Source organism: Bos indicus, chromosome 12, assembly GCF_029378745.1.
Source record: "Bos indicus isolate NIAB-ARS_2022 breed Sahiwal x Tharparkar chromosome 12, NIAB-ARS_B.indTharparkar_mat_pri_1.0, whole genome shotgun sequence".
Lineage (NCBI taxonomy): Eukaryota > Metazoa > Chordata > Mammalia > Artiodactyla > Bovidae > Bos > Bos indicus.
Window position 1 is genome coordinate 33,021,611 of NC_091771.1, and position 17,270 is coordinate 33,038,880.

A 17,270-nucleotide genomic window follows, 5' to 3' on the forward strand; every position below is an offset into this window, starting at 1 on the left:
GGACTCACAGTGCTTCCTAAGTTTTCAGGAAGCTGGCACAGCCACAAAACTCTTTGATCCTTGTTTCATGAATAACAGTATATTGAAAGCTAATGGGAATCCCCCAGTCTAATTACGATGTGATGCTCTCTTACTGCCAATAATCTGGAAAGGAAGGAGAGGGTGCCAGCCCCACTCTGGAATGCTGATAATACTACTCATCAGCACATCATCCTAATTTTCTATGACATTTCATCTGTCCAAAGAGGTTTCATGCTTCATGTCTCATTTGATATTCAAATCAACTTGAGAGTAGGTTAGGTAAGAATTATTTATGTTTATTTTGGAAGAAACTCAAGTACAGAGAAATGAATAATATGCCCAAATTAATCAAAAGGCCCAGTAGCAGTACCAGAAACAGATCTTGGATTTCTGGATTTTCGTTTCATGCTAAGTGACCAAAGAATCTGAATGTTGTTGTAGACACCAGTGCAAAACCCAGGAGTCCCCCAGGCATGCCATCCTCTGGGGAAGAGGTGCTGCTATGAGTCAGCAACAGTGACAAATCGGGTAAAATTGGCAGTAGTAAACCATTTTTTATGGTTCTTCCTCATGGGTGATCTCCAGTTCTTCCCCAGGGCTCCTTGCCACTTCCTGCCATGTTCTCTGAGGTCCCGCCCATTGTTTGTGGCTACCACATCAGTAACGATGTGATATTGTGGCGGTCATACCTTAAGTCTGTCAACTCTCCTACTGCACCCAAGAAAAAAACTTCCCCTAAGGGCATGCTTTGAGGGTTAGGTTATCGATTATTTTCTACAGTATGTGTGAACATTAAATGGGTAGAGCTTGGTTTGCTTAAATTGTCTTTAATCATGTTACATTTTTAAACATCCAAACCTATATATAAATAAGGAAAGAAACCAAGTTGTGGTCACCTGCCCCAGAAAGATTCCATTTTGCCCTAAGGGAAGGGGAACCACTTGATCTTTGCTGCCATCAGGCCCAAGTTCTCTGAGTTGATACGGGTGAGAGGGTGAGCAGAGTTCTCCAGCACCTCACAGAGAACTGAAAAAGAGTGATACCAGTATCGTCTCACTGTTTGTTCAGACAGCATCGTACCATCTTCTAGTTCTCATTTTAGACCCTGTCTTCACTTACAATGCAATTTCAGGTTTCCACTCAGCATACCCCCTTAGGGACCAAACAAAATTTAAAAATAAGAATCACTGAGAATGAGATTATCTTCACAGGATACAAACTTGGTTCCAACCAAAACAATGCCGGAAACACTTCCAGCAATCATTAAGAAGGTCTTTGGAAATATTGCTGAAGTTGACCTGGAGTCAAATAAGTTAGAATTATTCTGAGTCTTAAAGGCAAACATGCCTAAAACAAAACAACAACAACAAAAACAAATGATTATTTTGTAACAAAGCATTCAAATAAGAAAGCCAAAGGGGAGACCTCAAATGTTAATTATAAAATGCATCAATTTCTAAGCAATGAAGAGGTGAAGTCAACAGATAATTCAGTCTACCAGTGAACATTCAATGTTATGGTGTCAGCTGCAGAGCTGAGTTGAAAAGAAAAAACAACAACCAGATTTTCATTTTCTGTCAGGAAATTGGAGTGAAAATTAGTTACGTTTATTTACAGTACTTCTGGAGAAGGCAATGGCACCCCACTCCAGTATTCTTGCCTGGAAAATCCCATGGACGGGGAAGCCCGGTAGGCTGCAGTCCATGGGGTCGCGAAGAGTCGGACACGACGGAGCGACTTCACTTTCACTTTTCGCTTTCATGCATTGGAGAAGGAAATGGCAACCCACTCCAGTGTTCTTGCCTGGAGAATCCCAGGGACGGCGGAGTCTGGTGGGCTGCCGTCTATGGGGTCACACAAAGTTGGACACAACTGAAGTGACTTAGCAGTAGCAGCAGTATTTACAGTATTTCAGTTCATCTATATTTCAGAAGCAGCAGTATACAATCTGAATGCAAATTACATTTTCCAGAATGCACATGGTGAGCACGTTTTTCCACCATGGGGAAGAGGGTAGAAGTTAAGTGACTAAGAACAAAAGACCTGATGAACTTCACCCTCCAGAGCATCTCCCAGATTATACAGGTTGCCAGTGCTTGGAGCTCTGCTGGAGGTTCAGATAAACTCAATCACAGGAAGCTAAAGGGTGTTTGAGCTTCCCTGGTGGCTCATAGGGTAACGAATCCCCCTGCAATGCAGGAGACCTGGGTCGGGAAGATCCCCTGGAGAAGGGAATGGCAAGCCACTCCAGTATTCTTGCTTGGAAAGTCCCCCGGACAGAGGAGCCTGGCAGGCTACAGTCCATAACATTGCAAAGACTTGGACATGATTGAGCGACTAACACACAAAGGGTGTTTAGCTCCAGGGTTTGTAGCCTGTAGAGATTGTTCTTTCTTGTTTCACAGACTCTTTGCAGAGAGGGAGGTGTTGTGCTAACCCATCGCCACAGAATTCCTAGTCTTCTCAGTGCCTTTGAGAAGACTTCTATTTAAAAATTAGCAGTAAAACACTCTGAATATACTCGACCCACAGCCCAAACTGAAAGAATTATCTGCCCAAGTCCTGTCTTCTCTGGCTGCCATGGCAGCAGAAGTTTACAGCATGGCTTCTCCTCTAGTCTTTATTTATCTAAATCTACTCATCTTGGAAGTCTCAACTTTTTCCAGGAAATCATCTTGGCTTACTCTAATTGAACTATTCTCTCTTACTAAAATCTTCTCTCCCTCAGGGCTAGAGTAAGATTTTCAGAGGACTGTGGGTGTGAGAAGGGTCTGATGTTCCCCCCATTATAATCCAAAGCAAAAACAAACCTGAAATATGAAACATATGTACAAAGTTTCTAACTTCTTTCTATAATTGTTATTTACATGATTTAAAAACAAAACAAAACAAAAACATTCTTTCAGACTTCCCCAGTGGTCCAGATTTTAGGAATCTGCCTGCCAGTGCTGGGGACACTGGTTTGATTCCTGGTCAGGGAGGATCCCATATGCTGAGGGGCAACTAAGCCAGTGGACCACAGCTAATGAGCCCACTCGCCCTAGAGCCCATACTCTGCAACAAGAGAAGCCACTGCAACAGGAAGCCCACTCAACTAGGCAGTACAGCCAGCTCAACACAGCTAGAGAAAGCCCGCGTGCAGCAGGCAGCGCAGCCAAAAAGAAATACAATTTAAAAACCCGTTCTTTCAAGAATGTTTTGGTACCCTTGATCTGGTGGTACTCAAGGCAATGCTAATACTGTTTGTTGGATCATCCACCTGTTTTCTTCACCAGAAGTAATGTGTTACGAGGTTAAGGACCTTGGATGATAAATTCCCCCATCTCTGAAGCCTATAATAGAACCCACATATAATAGGTTCTCAGTTTGTTCGACTAAGGAATAACAACAAAATCTTCTAGCTGTCTTCAAATGTTTCAAGAATGTCATGTGGACGTATGTAAGTGGGGATACCAGACTGGGTTTTCTTCTGCATTTCTGAAGGCAAAGACCTGTGCGTGGGAACTACTGGCACCGAACATACTCATCTTCTGACATTTAGAGTTGGTCATCATCTGTAGATTAGAGATGATTAGAGTTGAACACAACCCTCGGCAGCCTCATAAAGTACTAACCTCCCTACTGTCAGTGGAAGTACTCAAAACAGCATGTATCAGGGGATTCCTTCTTGCAAAAAGTAGACAGAATAACAACCTCCCCAGCAGATACTCATGTCCTAATCCCTGGAAAGGCAGTGCCAAAGAATATTCAAACTACCGCACAATTGCACTCATCTCACATGCTAGCAAAGTAATGCTCAAACTTCTCCAAGCAAGGCTTCAACAGTATGTGAACCGTGAACTTCCAGATGTTCAAGATGGATTTAGAAAAGGCAGACGAACCAGAGATCAAATTGCCAACATCCGCTAGATCATGGAAAAAGCAAGAAAGTTCCAGAAAAACATCTATTTCTGCTTTATTGACTATGCCAAAGCCTTTGACTGTGTGGATCACAATAAACTGTGGAAAATCTGAAAGAGATGGGAATACCAGACCACCTGACCTGCCTCCTGAGAAATCTGTATGCAAGTCAAGAAGCAACATTTAGAACGTGACATGGAACAACAGACTGGTTCCAAATCGGGAAAGGAGTACGTCAAGGCTGTATATTGTCAGCCTGCTTATTTAACTTGCAGAGTACATTATGAGAAATGCCGAGCTGGATGAAGCACAAGCTGGAATCAAGATTGCTGGGAGAAATATCAATAACCTCAGATATGCAGATGACACCACCCTTATGGCAGAAAGTGAAGAAGAACTAAAGAGCCTCTAGATGAAAGTGAAAGAGGAGAGTGAAAAAGTGGCTTAAAACTCAACATTCAGACAACTAAGATCATGGCATCCGGTCCCATCACTTCATGGCAAATAGATGAGAAAATAATGGAAACAGTGAGAGACTTTATATTTGGGTGGCTCTAAAATCACTGCAGATGGTGATTGCAGCCATGAAATTAAAAGATGCTTGCTCCTTGGAAGAAAGGCTATGACCAACCTAGACAGTTTATTAAAAATCAGAGACATTACTTTGTCAACAAAGGTCAGTCCAGTCAAAGCTATGGTTTTTCCAGTAGTCATATATGGATGTGAGAGTTGGACTATAAAGAAAGCTGAGCATGGAAGAAGCGATGTTTTTGAACTGTGGTGTTGGAGAAGACTCTTGAGAGTCTCTCGGACTGCAAGGAGATCCAGCTAGTCAATCCTGAAGGAAATCAGTCCTGAATATTCATTGGAAGGACTGATGCTGAAGCTGAGTCTCCAATACTTTGGCCATCTGATGCAAAGAACTGACTCTTTGGAAAAGACCCTGATGCTGGAAAAGATTGAAGGCAGGAGGAGAAGGGGATGAGAGAGGATGAGATGGTTGGATGGCATCACCAACGCAATTGGTGAGTTTGAGTAGGCTCTGGGAATTGGTGATGGACAAGGAGGCCTGGCGTGCTGCAGTCCATGGGGTCGCAAAGAGTCAGACATGACTGATCGACTAAAGTGAACTGAACCGAATCCCTAGAATCTGTGGATGCTACCTTATGTGGCAAAAGGGACTTCATAGATGTGATTAAGATAAGGATTTAAAGTGGGGAGATGATCCTGGATTATTGGCAGGGGGTTGGGGGTGTTCAGTCTAACCCCACGTCCTTAAAATCAGAAAAGCTTCCCCCACTGAGGTCAGAATCAGAGGATGATGTAAAGAAGGGTCAGAAGAGGTAACATTGCTGGTTTTGAAGAAGGAGAATGGGGGTCACAAACCAAGTAATAAAGTTAGCCTCTAAAGAAGTAAGTAAGGCAAGAAAGACCCCACCAACCCAGCAAGAGCCCCCCAGAAACAATCACAGCCCTGCTATCTGATTTTTTGACATACGTTGATTTTTTTTTACTTCTGTTGGAATTCTAAATGCATAGAAGTGTAAGATAATAAAGTAATGTGTTTCAATCCATCAAATTTGGTGGAAAACTAATACAATGACCTTTAAGGCTTTTTACCAGATCTAAGTTCCCTTGGACTGCAGGGAGACCCAACCAGTCCATTCTGAAGGAGATCAGCCCTGGGATTTCTTTGGAAGGAATGATGCTAAAGCTGAAACTCCAGTACTTTGGCCACCTCATGAGAAGAGTTGACTCATTGGAAAAGACTCTGATGCTGGGAGGGATTGGGGGCAGGAGGAGCAGGGGACGACAGAGGATGAGATGTCTGGATGGCATCACTGACTCGATGGACGTGAGTCTGGGTGAACTCCGGGAGTTAGTTGGTGATGGAAAGGGAGGCCTGGCGTGCTGCGATTCATGGGGTCGCAAAGAGTGGGACATGACTGAGTGACTGATCTGATCTGATCTGATCTGAAGGTTCCATAATGCTACCCTGGTGGAGGAGGGATTGGATTAGAACCAGGAAAACTATTCCAAAAGTGAGAGGTTTTAAATTTATTTATCTTCTCCTTTTTTTTATTTGCCACCCCACGCAGCATGTGGGACCTTAGTTCTTCAAGCAGGAAGTGTGGAGTCTGTATGAAGGGAGGTGGGGTGGGGGGCTGGGTGTGGGGGGTGGAGGTGGCAAATGCCCTAATCGTCTCCCTTGTACCATCAGCATTTCTCACCATTCTCACCTTGTCCACAGTTTCCCATTAGTGGTGTGGAGGCCACTTCACCTTGAAGCTGCCACATCACCCTTAGGATGGGTTACATGCTGGCCTGCCAATGACCAGTTACACTCCCTAGAATTTGTAGACCTTGGATATTAACCCTGTTTCTTTTCTTAATTTTTATTGGCATATAGTTGCTTCACAACTGTTGGGTTAGTTTCTACTGTACAGCAAAGTGAACCAGCTATACTAAACCCGTTTCTTCCAGGGGGAAACTGGTCTTGCTTTAGGCTACTTGCTGACTGCCAGTCCTATTTTTTGACTCCCAGTCCAGTGGGCTTGCAGTTCAGGGCACTGTGGTCCCAAGCTGGTGTCAGATATGGGTGAAGCTAAACACTTTAGAGAGGGATCTAGCATGTTGGTTGAGAGCATGGCCTCTGGAATCCGACTGGTGTGGGTTTGAATCCTGAGGGCCACTTTTGGTAATGGGACCTCGGGTAAGTTATGTAACCATGCATTTACCCACAAAAATCACTGCTCCCAGAATTTCGCTTAATCCCCACCCCCCCCAAAAAAAAAACAAAAACAAACAAAAACACGGTGTAATTTTAATTTTTTACCCAGTCCATCAGAAGGAGACAGGGAAGGGTGGGTCGCAGGTGGCTCAGAGGAGTCATGAAGTGAGATGCAGAAAATTAAGAGGTGAGGTATTTCTTGCACATCAGAGCTGACATTCACACCAACACCCCAGGCACCCTGAGAACTCTCTTCTCCCACGATCCCCAAAGCTATCGGCCTGACCACCAAACGTTCACCCCTCCTAGGGCCGGCTGAGTTTTCCAGGCCTTTCCCCATCCCGTGCGTCTCCCGCGGGCTCCCAGTCCGAAGACTGGACCACACATTGCAGCCTGGCCCCTGGGAGCCCAAGGCGGCGGGACCAGCTGTCCTCGGACTTGTGGTCCGATCACTGTTCGCCCGCGAACTTCGGACTTGGCGAGGTCCCCGGGAAGCCCCTGCGCGAGGGTAGCGGGTCGATCCGTACAGCCCACAGGCCTCCGAAACCCGCCTGAGGGCCTCGCGGGAAGGCGGCGGAAGAGCGCCATTCCCCGGCTCGGCCTCGTCAGGATCTGCGCGCTGGCGCGCGCACGCGCTCGGATCAGATCAGTCACTCAGTCTTGCCCCACTCTTTGCGACCCCATGAATCGCAGCACGCCAGGCCTCCCTGTCCATCACCAACTCCCGGAGTTCACCCAGACTCACGTCCATCGAGTCAGTGATGCCATCCAGACATCTCATCCTCTGTCGTCCCCTGCTCCTCCTGCCCCCAATCCCTCCCAGCATCAGAGTCTTTTCCAATGAGTCAACTCTTCGCATGAGGTGGCCAAAGTACTGGAGTTTCAGCTTTCGCATCATTCCTTCCAAAGAAATCCCAGGGCTGATCTCCTTCAGAATGGACTGGTTGGATCTCCTTGCAGTCCAAGGGACTCTCAAGAGTCTTCTCCAACACCACAATTCAAAAGCATCAATTCTTAGGCACTCAGCCTTCTTCACAGTCCAACTCTCACATCCATACATGACCACAGAACAACCATAGCCTTGACTAGACAAAACTTTGTTGGCAAAGTAATGTCTCTGCTTTTGAATATGCTATCTAGGTTGGTCATAACTTTCCTTCCAAGGAGTAAGCGTCTTTTAATTTCATGGCTGCAGTGATTTTGGAGCCCCCAAAAATAAAGTCTGACACTGTTTCTCCCTCTATTTGCCATGAAGTGGTGGGACCGGATGCCATGATCTTCGTTTTCTGAATGTTGAGCTTTAAGCCAACTTTTCCACTCTCCACTTTCACCTTCATCAAGAGGCTTTTGAGTTCCTCTTCACTTTCTGCCATAAGGGTGGTGTCATCTGCATATCTGAGGTTATTGATATTTCTCCCTGCAATCTTGATTCCAGCTTGTGCTTCTTCCAGCCCAGCGTTTCTCATGATGTACTCTGCATATAAGTTAAATAAGCAGGGTGACAATATACAGCCTTGACGTACTCCTTTTCCTATTTGGAACCAGTCTGTTGTTCCATGTCCAGTTCTAACTGTTGCTTCCTGACCTGCATACAAATTTCTCAAGAGGCAGATCAGGTGGTCTGGTATTCCCATCTCTTTCAGAATTTTCCACAGTTTCTTGTGATCCACACAGTCAAAGGCTTTGGCATAGTCAATAAAGCAGAAATAGATGTTTTTCTGGAACTCTCTTTTGCTTTTTCCATGATCCAGCGGATGTTGGCAATTTGATCTCTGGTTCCTCTGCCTTTTCTAAAACCAGTTTGAACATCAGGAAGTTCACGGTTCACATATTGCTGAAGCCTGGCTTGGAGAATTCTGAGCATTACTTTACTAGCGTGTGAGATGAGTGCAATTGTGCGGCAGTTTGAGCATTCTTTGGCATTGCCTTTCTTTGGGATTGGAATGAAAACTGACCTTTTCCAGTCCTGTGGCCACTACTGAATTTTCCAAATTTGCTGGCATATCGAGTGCAGCACTTTCACAGCATCATCTTTCAGCAACCTAGGGCATGAAAAAGGGAAACGGAAGCTTCCCTAAATCAACTTGAATTTCTGCCCTTGGTTAAAACCTGTGACTGGCTCCCCCACTGCATTTTTTGGATGCAATCTCAAACCCTTACACAGGTTGCAGCCTCTGCGTGACCTGTCCGCAGTGGACCGGTCCAAGTCCACCCGGCCTCACTTCCTTCCCGCAGGCTCCGGGTACGTGGACCGTGTGCAGTTCTTTAGGGAGAGAAATCTCCATCCAGATGACACTTCACACTTCTGCATTGTTTCCCCAAAGACCCCTCCTCCTTTCTGCTCATCCTTCGGATTAAAGGCCACGTCCTCAGAAGGACTTTCTTTGATCTTTCGAAAATTTATTCTCCTTGGCACTTAACCCAGTATATCATTTTAAAAAATAATTTAATTCCCATATTATTGTAGTTTTGATGGTGAGATATTCTCTACTTTTACATATATGCATGTATATTATAAGATAAATTTATATTATATTTATACATAAATAAAGGCTTATGTTGGAAAAGGCAATGGCACCCTACCCCAGTACTCTTGCCTGGAAAATCCCATGGATGAAGGAGCCTGGTAGGCTGCAGTCCATGGGGTCGCTAAGAGGCAGATACAACTGAGCGACTTCACTTTCACGCATTGGAGAAGGAAATGGCAACCCACTCCAGTGTTCTTGCCTGGAGAATCCCAGGGACGGGGGAGCCTGGTGGGCTGCCGTCTATGGGGTCGCACAGAGTCCGACACGACTGAAGTGACTTAGCAGCAGCAGCAAAGGCTTATGTATTTTGAGCCTTGAGTATTTCTAGAGTAAAAGTGTAACAGATTTCTATAAAATAGCATGTCTTTTGGACTTAAATAGTTCAGTATTTGAACAAATTTTTAAATGCCTTTATGGAGCAGGTAAAACAGAGGAGACTAATCATATAGTCTGAGGAATACATTAAAGACCTATGTATGAATTTCCAGCAAAGTCAAATACAGGACTGTGAGATACAGGGCTGAAACACGTAAATCAAAAGAGAAATTGTTCACTAATTGTTTACAATTTCTAGTTCTATAGATAAATAATTCAATCACGATTTTTTATTTCTCCAAGTTTTTTTAAACTACTTGTTCAACATATTCAATTTTACTTTCTCATTTCTACTTCTGCAAAAATGAATATGTTTTAGAATCTATCTAAGCTGCCTGTGTCTTCAAATTGCAGTCAGTTAGTGTTATAGGTAAAGAGATAAATGATCATAAGCATGTAAGCCAGCAAATTTGGAAAACTCAGCAGTGGCCACTCAGCAGTGGCCACAGGACTGGAAAAGGTCAGTTTTCATTCCAATTCCAAAGAAAGGCAATGCCAAAGAATGCTCAAACTGCCGCACAATTGCACTCATCTCACACGCTAGTAAAGTAATGCTCAGAATTCTCCAAGCCAGGCTTCAGCAATATGGGAACCGTGAACTTCCTGATGTTCAAGCTGGTTTTAGAAAAGGCAGAGGAATCAGAGATCAAATTGCCAACATCCACTGGATCATGGAAAAAGCAAGAGAGTTCCAGAAAAACATCTATTTCTGCTTTATTGACTATGCCAAAGCCTTTGACTGTGTGGATCACAAGAAACTGTGGAAAATTCTGAAAGAGATGGGAATACCAGACCACCTGATCTGCCTCTTGAGAAATTTGTATGCAGGTCAGGAAGCAACAGTTAGAACTGGACATGGAACAACAGACTGGTTCCAAATAGGAAAAGGAGTACGTCAAGGCTGTATATTGTCACCCTGCTTATTTAACTTATATGCAGAGTACATCATGAGAAACGCTGGGCTGGAAGAAACACAAGCTGGAATCAAGATTGCAGGGAGAAATATTAATAACCTCAGATATGCAGATGACACCACCCTTATGGCAGAAAGTGAAGAGGAACTCAAAAGCCTCTTGATGAAGGTGAAAGTGGAGAGTGGAAAAGTTGGCTTAAAGCTCAACATTCAGAAAACGAAGATCATGGCATCCGGTCCCACCACTTCATGGGAAATAGATGGGCAAACAGTGGAAACAGTGTCAGACTTTATTTTTCTGGGCTCCAAAATCACTGCAGATGGTTACTTCAGCCATGAAATTAAAAGACCCTTACTCCTTGGAAGGAAAGTTATGACCAACCTAGATAGCATCTTCAAAAGCAGAGACATTACTTTGCCAACAAAGTTTTGTCTAGTCAAGGCTATGGTTTTTCCTGTGGTCATGTATGGATGTGAGAGTTGGACTGTGAAGAAGGCTGAGCACCGAAGAGTTGATGCTTTTGAACTGTGGTGTTGGAGAAGACTCTTGAGAGTCCCTTGGACTGCAAGGAGATCCAACCAGTCCATTCTGAAGGAGATCAGCCCTGGGATTTCTTTGGAAGGAATGATGCTAAAGCTGAAACTCCAGTACTTTGGCCACCTCATGTGAAGAGTTGACTCATTGAAAAAGACTCTGATGCTGGGAGGGATTGGGGGCAGGAGGAGCAGGGGACGACAGAGGATGAGATGTCTGGATGGCATCACTGACTTGATGGACGTGAGTCTGGGTGAACTCCGGGAGTTGGTGATGGACAGGGAGGCCTGGCGTGCTGCGATTCATGGGGTCGCAAAGAGTGGGACATGACTGAGTGACTGAACTGAACTGAAGCTCGTAAGAGTCCTGATCCCTCACCCTGATTCCCAAATAACAAACACTAGCAAATATACACAAATGCCCCAAAATGCCTAGGTAGGGTAGGGAAAGGAGAGGAGAAAGACAAGGTAGAATTGCTTTGGATATTCCGCCGACGGTGAGCTTCTCACGCCTGATAGAAGCTTCCTTCGCTGTACCTTGTATGTCTCTACTTCACTTGCAGGCCACATGTCAGGCAGGAATATTATGCAGGCAGCCCATGGTCCAACCGCAGTGTCCAAAGGGAACACATCTCTCAGAATTCCTTTGTCAAAGACTACATCCCCACCCAACGCTCCCATCACTTTCCCTATTTAAGGTCACCAAAGGAATTCTTTTTCGGAACTATACTCGGGTCCTGTGGCATACCGAGTTGCGTGTTATCTAAGAGTAGCTTGCTGCTGCTGCTGCTGCTAAGTCCCTTCAGTCGTGTCCGACTCTATGCGACCCCAGAGACGGCAGCCCACCAGGCTCCCCCGTCCCTGGGATTCTCCAGGCAAGAACACTGGAGTGGGTTGCCATTTCCTTCTCCAATGCGTGAAAGTGAAAAGTGAAAGTGAAGTCGCTCAGTCGTGTAGGACTCGTAGCGACCCCATCCATAGACTGCAGCTTACCAGGCTCCTCCGCCCATGGGATTTGCCAGGCAAGAGTACTGGAGTGGGTTGCTATTGCCTTCTCCGAAGAGTAGCTTACTGACTAGTTATATTTGGAAAAAAGGTGCCATTACGATGGAGAGATTCAGAGGACACTCTTAACTAGATGATTAGTTGATCATCAGCAACAGCCCTGCGCCCTGGCTGGCCTCCTCTAGCCCCAGGCAGGCCCGCGACGTGGCTCTTCCCTCCTGGGGTTGTGGCCCCGTCTGGGTGAAAGGACGGAACCACACTAGGTGCTGGGTGATGATGCTGGGACCTGCTCCTGAAGCCTCCTGGTCTCGTTCCCTGGAGCTCCTGGCAGCTGGGTGGTGCCCCTAGGTGCCAGCAGAGGGCGCGCCGCCGAGGCTCCCCCTGGCGCCGGCTGCGCAGGCGCAGAGCTGGGCTGACGCGCGGCGCTCTGTCAAGCTTCTGGGGCTACTGCTCTCTCTTGACAGCTCATCCTGAGGAGCTCGCGGTGAGGGAGGCTGCCGGAGCAACAGTCGCAGACCCGCGGAGGAGCGTGCAGGACGTACGGGGGAAGCCGAGCCGGGCCGCTCCGTGCCTTAGTTTCCTCCTTTGTGACCCTGCCTCCAGCGGGCCGTGAAGGAACAGCGTCGGACACGTGGCCGGTGCGCCTGAAGAAAACGGGGACAGGAAAAAGGCGCGGCCCGCAGGTTGTATCCCTGGGTCCCCGGGTCCCCCCGTGGGAAAGCCGCCCGCGCACCCCGTCCCCGCGGCCGCTGATGCTGGGAGCTGGACTGGGGACCCTCGGGACGGCCTTGCTTCCCGTGGAGACAGCTCACCGCTCGCGTGACGCTCCATCTCAGTCTTCAGTTCCACGTTGAAGTCAAGTGAAGGACGGTCTAATCCACGTGTGGGTCGAATGAATATTCAGGAATTATTTTAAGAGTGCTGAGGAGAGCGCCTGGCATCTAAAAGCGTCACATTCCTGGCTTAATATCTTAACCTCTCAAGGCCCTTGCTCTTCATCTGTGAGAGTGACTCCTTTGCCCAAGGTCACAGGCCAGGGAGCTGCACTGCTGGCTGCGACTTTTTTTTTTTTTTTTTAAATTGAAGTACAGCTAATTTACAATCGTGTTAATTTCAGCTAAACAGCAAAGTTATTGTTAATATGTATGTGTGTTTGTGTGTGTGTATATTCTTTTAAAAAATTCTTTTCCATTCTGATTTATCACAGGATATTGACTGGTTCCCTGTGCAGAGTGCTGGCTGAAATGTGAAGCAAGGCGTTTGACCTCCAGTCTCTGTGCTCTTCTTAGTCACAACAGTTAGCCGGCACCAAGAAGCACATTTTACATGCCTTTTCTATTTTTTTGTTCTTTTAATTTAGGAAATAAATCACTTCAGAGGACATTTATGACCTTTCCGTCCTACATGGATCGTAAACATGCAGTGGCTCACAGGGTATTGACATTCCTGTGCGTGTTTTTCAACTTGACCTATGGCAGAATCCAGCTTCCTGAATTTCTTAAATATAAATGACATCTGAAGTCAAAATACACATGATCACAGAAGGCAACCACAAAACTCACAGGACTCAAACTTTCTATGGTCCACTGGGTCACCATTCACCTGAAGGAAATTGTAGCTATAGTTGCTGGTGAAGCTGAAGGGACCCAGATATTATCTCCCCTAGGAGGCTGGTTGGACATCTCATAGAAGCTTTACTTACAGAGGTCAGTCGTTTATGAGATTTGCTCTGTTCTTTGAAGCTACGCATTTCAAAAACATGTCTTCTTAAGACCACATGTCTTTCCCAGTACCACTTTCCCAGCAGCACTGAGCATGTGTACTCAGTCGTAGTTGAGTCTTTGTGACCCTGTGGACTGTAGCCTGCCATACTCTTCTGTTCTTGGGATTTCCCCAGGCAAGAATACTGGAGTGGGTTGCCATTTCCTCCTGCAGGGGATCTTCTCGACTCAGGGATTGAACCCTGGTCTCCTGTATTGGCAGGCAGATTCTTTACCCTGAGCCACCTGGGAAGCCCTCTCTCCTGTCACAAAGCTCAATATATTCCTATAATGTATTCTTTTCACTAATTTCTATGCTAGAGAAAATGAAGTTAATCAGTTGGGTGTATGTGAGAAGACTCCTCAGGGAAATGTAAAATGGTTAGACAGAGGGCAATTTGCCAGACAGCTAGCGTTGTTGCATGAAGAGCTGTGGGAGCAAATATTAGACTTTTTAGGGGTCATGGTTGGGTTTTCAGGCATTTCCTGTTAAATCATGGTAAAGAATGCACATTTGTGCATTAGAGGGGCCTATCTTACACATTAGAAATAAGACCTTTGGATGGAGTATCAAGTTATGCTTCAGGAAGTGTGGGCCCATGATGATAGGCTGAAAAGTGCCCCCAAAGATATCCACACCCTACAACAAACTAGGTAGCTCAAAACTACAGGAATGTATTCTCTTACAGTTCTGGAGGCTAGAAGTCTGAGATCGAAGAGTCAGCAGGACTGTGCTCCACCTGAGGTTCTGGGTAGAATCCTGTTTTGCCTCTTGTTAGTTTCTGGTGGTAACCACCAGTCCTTGGTGTGCATCGGCTTGTAGACACAACCAGTTCTTCTCTCCATCATCACACGGTACTGTCTTTACATGACATTTTCCTCTTGTAAGGACACGAGTCATGTTGGATTATATTCTACCCTAATCATCTTAACTTGGTTACATCTGCAAAGACCTTGTTTCCTAATGCTGTCACATCCTCAGGTTCCAGGGGTTAGGACATCAACATGTATTTGGGGGACACAATTGAATCCATAACAGTCTTAAAAGGGGAGGCTGGGAGAGCATGCTTAAAGTGATAGGAAAAGTAGAGACTAGAGAACCCTAAAGACAAGCTTCCCCACATGAAAATGTCTGGTTTGGACTAGAAGGTGGAGTTTCAGTTCAGAGAGTGACCAGCCAACCCCTCTTCCCATCTTCAATCCTCTGCAGCAGTTCCATTGGACCTCACACCTCAGACAACCACCACTGCCTATTTAGCAGGTTTCGCCTCCTCTTGGCCATGTCTTTAAGATTCACTTGTAAGGCGTTGATGTGGACAACTTTATGTCCCGAGGCTGACAGTTAGGTACGTCCAGAGCATGTCCACTGCTGGCTTTCCATAAAATGTGAAAGCGTGTGTTCCTATCATTTTCTTGTCAAACACACATACATGTGCATGTGCACGCGTGTGCACACACGCACGCGCACACACACACTGCCTTGAGAATCTTGAATTCTATATGAGTCAGAAAATTGTAAAAAAGCAGCCATTTTCATTGTCTTCCTTACACATCTTCCAGTTGGAAATTGCCCTGCATCCTGGTATAACCTGGAAGCATATGCTGCTGCCCCAGGAGTCACTAGGAGCATGAGGAAATTGTCTACCCTCTCTCACTCCCTCTTGGTACCCTCTGCTGCTTCTTCCTCACTGCCCAGTTTTCCTTGCTTTCAGGCGGCTCTTGGTCTGCAATAAGGTGTGTCTGGAATAAATTCCTTAGGATGCCTCTAGCTGTGGTAGTAACCAGGGCACCAAAGACAAGTAAGCCAAGCTTCATCTTAGAGAGGGCAATGTGACAGGCCCTCAGAGAGGAGTGCTGAGTGTGCCTGGGTATGTGGGGGTTGGAGAGGGAAGTTACTATTCTTTGGGTCAGAGTGTTCTCTTAAAACACACTTGATGGACTTACCTGGTGGTCCAGTGGTTGGAACTCCCCACTTCCACTGCAGGGGCCACGGGTTCTATCCCCAGCCAGGAAACTGAGATTCCCACATGCCACTCCATGAGGCCCAAAAGTGAAACAAACAAGCAAAACCCCCAAAACAAACAACAGCAAAGCACCTGACTCAGAGAATGAGCACCTTGGTTGGTAGTGAACTCCTTGACTGCTAGCAACAATCTTTGGAAATTGTATGGGCTAAATTGTCTGCCCCCAAAGTCCCACTTCCCAGTACCCCAGAATTCAACTGTATTTGGAGATACCTTTAAAGAGGCAGACCACCTGATCTGACTCTTGAGAAATTTGTATGCAGGTCAGGAAGCAACAGTTAGAACTGGACATGGAACAACAGACTGGTTCCAAATAGGAAAAGGAGTACGTCAAGGCTGTATATTGTCACCCTGCTTATTTAACTTATATGCAGAGTACATCATGAGAAACACTGGACTGGAAGAAACACAAGCTGGAATCAAGATTGCCGGGAGAAATATCAATAACCTCAGATATGCAGATGACACCACCTTATGGCAGAAAGTGAAGAGGAACTCAAAAGCCTCTTGATGAAAGTGAAAGTGGAGAGTGGAAAAGTTGGCTTAAAGCTCAACATTCAGAAAACGAAGATCATGGCATCCGGTCCCATCACTTCATGGGAAATAGATGCGGAAACAGTGGAAACAGTGTCCGACTTTATTTTTTTGGTCTCCAAAATCACTGCAGGTGGTGACTGCAGCCATGAAATTAAAAGACGCTTACTCCTTGGAAGAAAAGTTATGACCAACCTAGATAGCATATTTAAAAGCAGAGACATTACTTTGCCAACAAAGGTTCGTCTAGTCAAGGCTGTGGTTTTTCCTGTGGTCATGTATGGATGTGAGAGTTGAACTGTGAAGAAGGCTGAGCGCCGAAGAATTGATGCCTTTGAACTGTGGTGTTGGAGAAGACTCTTGAGAGTCCCTTGGACTGCAAGGAGATCAGCCCTGGGATTTCTTTGGAAGGAATGATGCTAAAGCTGAAACTCCAGTACTTTGGCCACCTCATGCAAAGAGTTGACTCATTGGAAAAGACTCTGATGCTGGGAGGGATAGGGCAGGAGGAGAAGGAGACGACAGAGGATGAGATGTCTGGATGACATCACTGACTCGATGGACGTGAATCTGGGTGAACTCCAGGAGTTGGTGATGGACAGGGAGGCCTGGCGTGCTGCGATTCATGGGGTCGCAAAGAGTCAGACACGACTGAGTGACTGAACTGAACTGAACTGAACTTAAAGAGGCAATTAAGTTAAAATGAGGCCTCTAGGGTGGGCCTTAATCCACTGCGACTGGTGGGGTCAGAACCCACAGAGAGACCCCAGGAATGCATGTCCAAGAGGAAGGACCACGTGAGGACACAGTGAGAAGGTGGCTGTGCACCGAGAGAGGCTTCCGAAGAATCCTCATCTGCTGGCACCTGGATTGTGCACTGTGAGCCTCCAGAGCTGTGAGAAGTACACTTTAATCACTCAGGTCACGCAGTCTATGGCCTTTAAT

The 17,270-nt window shown here is 46.0% G+C and overlaps 1 long non-coding RNA gene across 1 annotated transcript; it reads left to right on the top strand.

Annotated features, from left to right (window-relative positions):
- Window positions 1-12,091: 12,091 nt before the first annotated feature.
- LOC139186138 (uncharacterized) lies at window positions 12,092-13,388 on the top strand. The gene is made up of 2 exons (XR_011569640.1): window positions 12,092-12,690; window positions 13,215-13,388. It is a non-coding gene; the product is annotated as an uncharacterized lncRNA (long non-coding RNA).
- The last annotated feature ends 3,882 nt before the right edge of the window (window positions 13,389-17,270 follow it).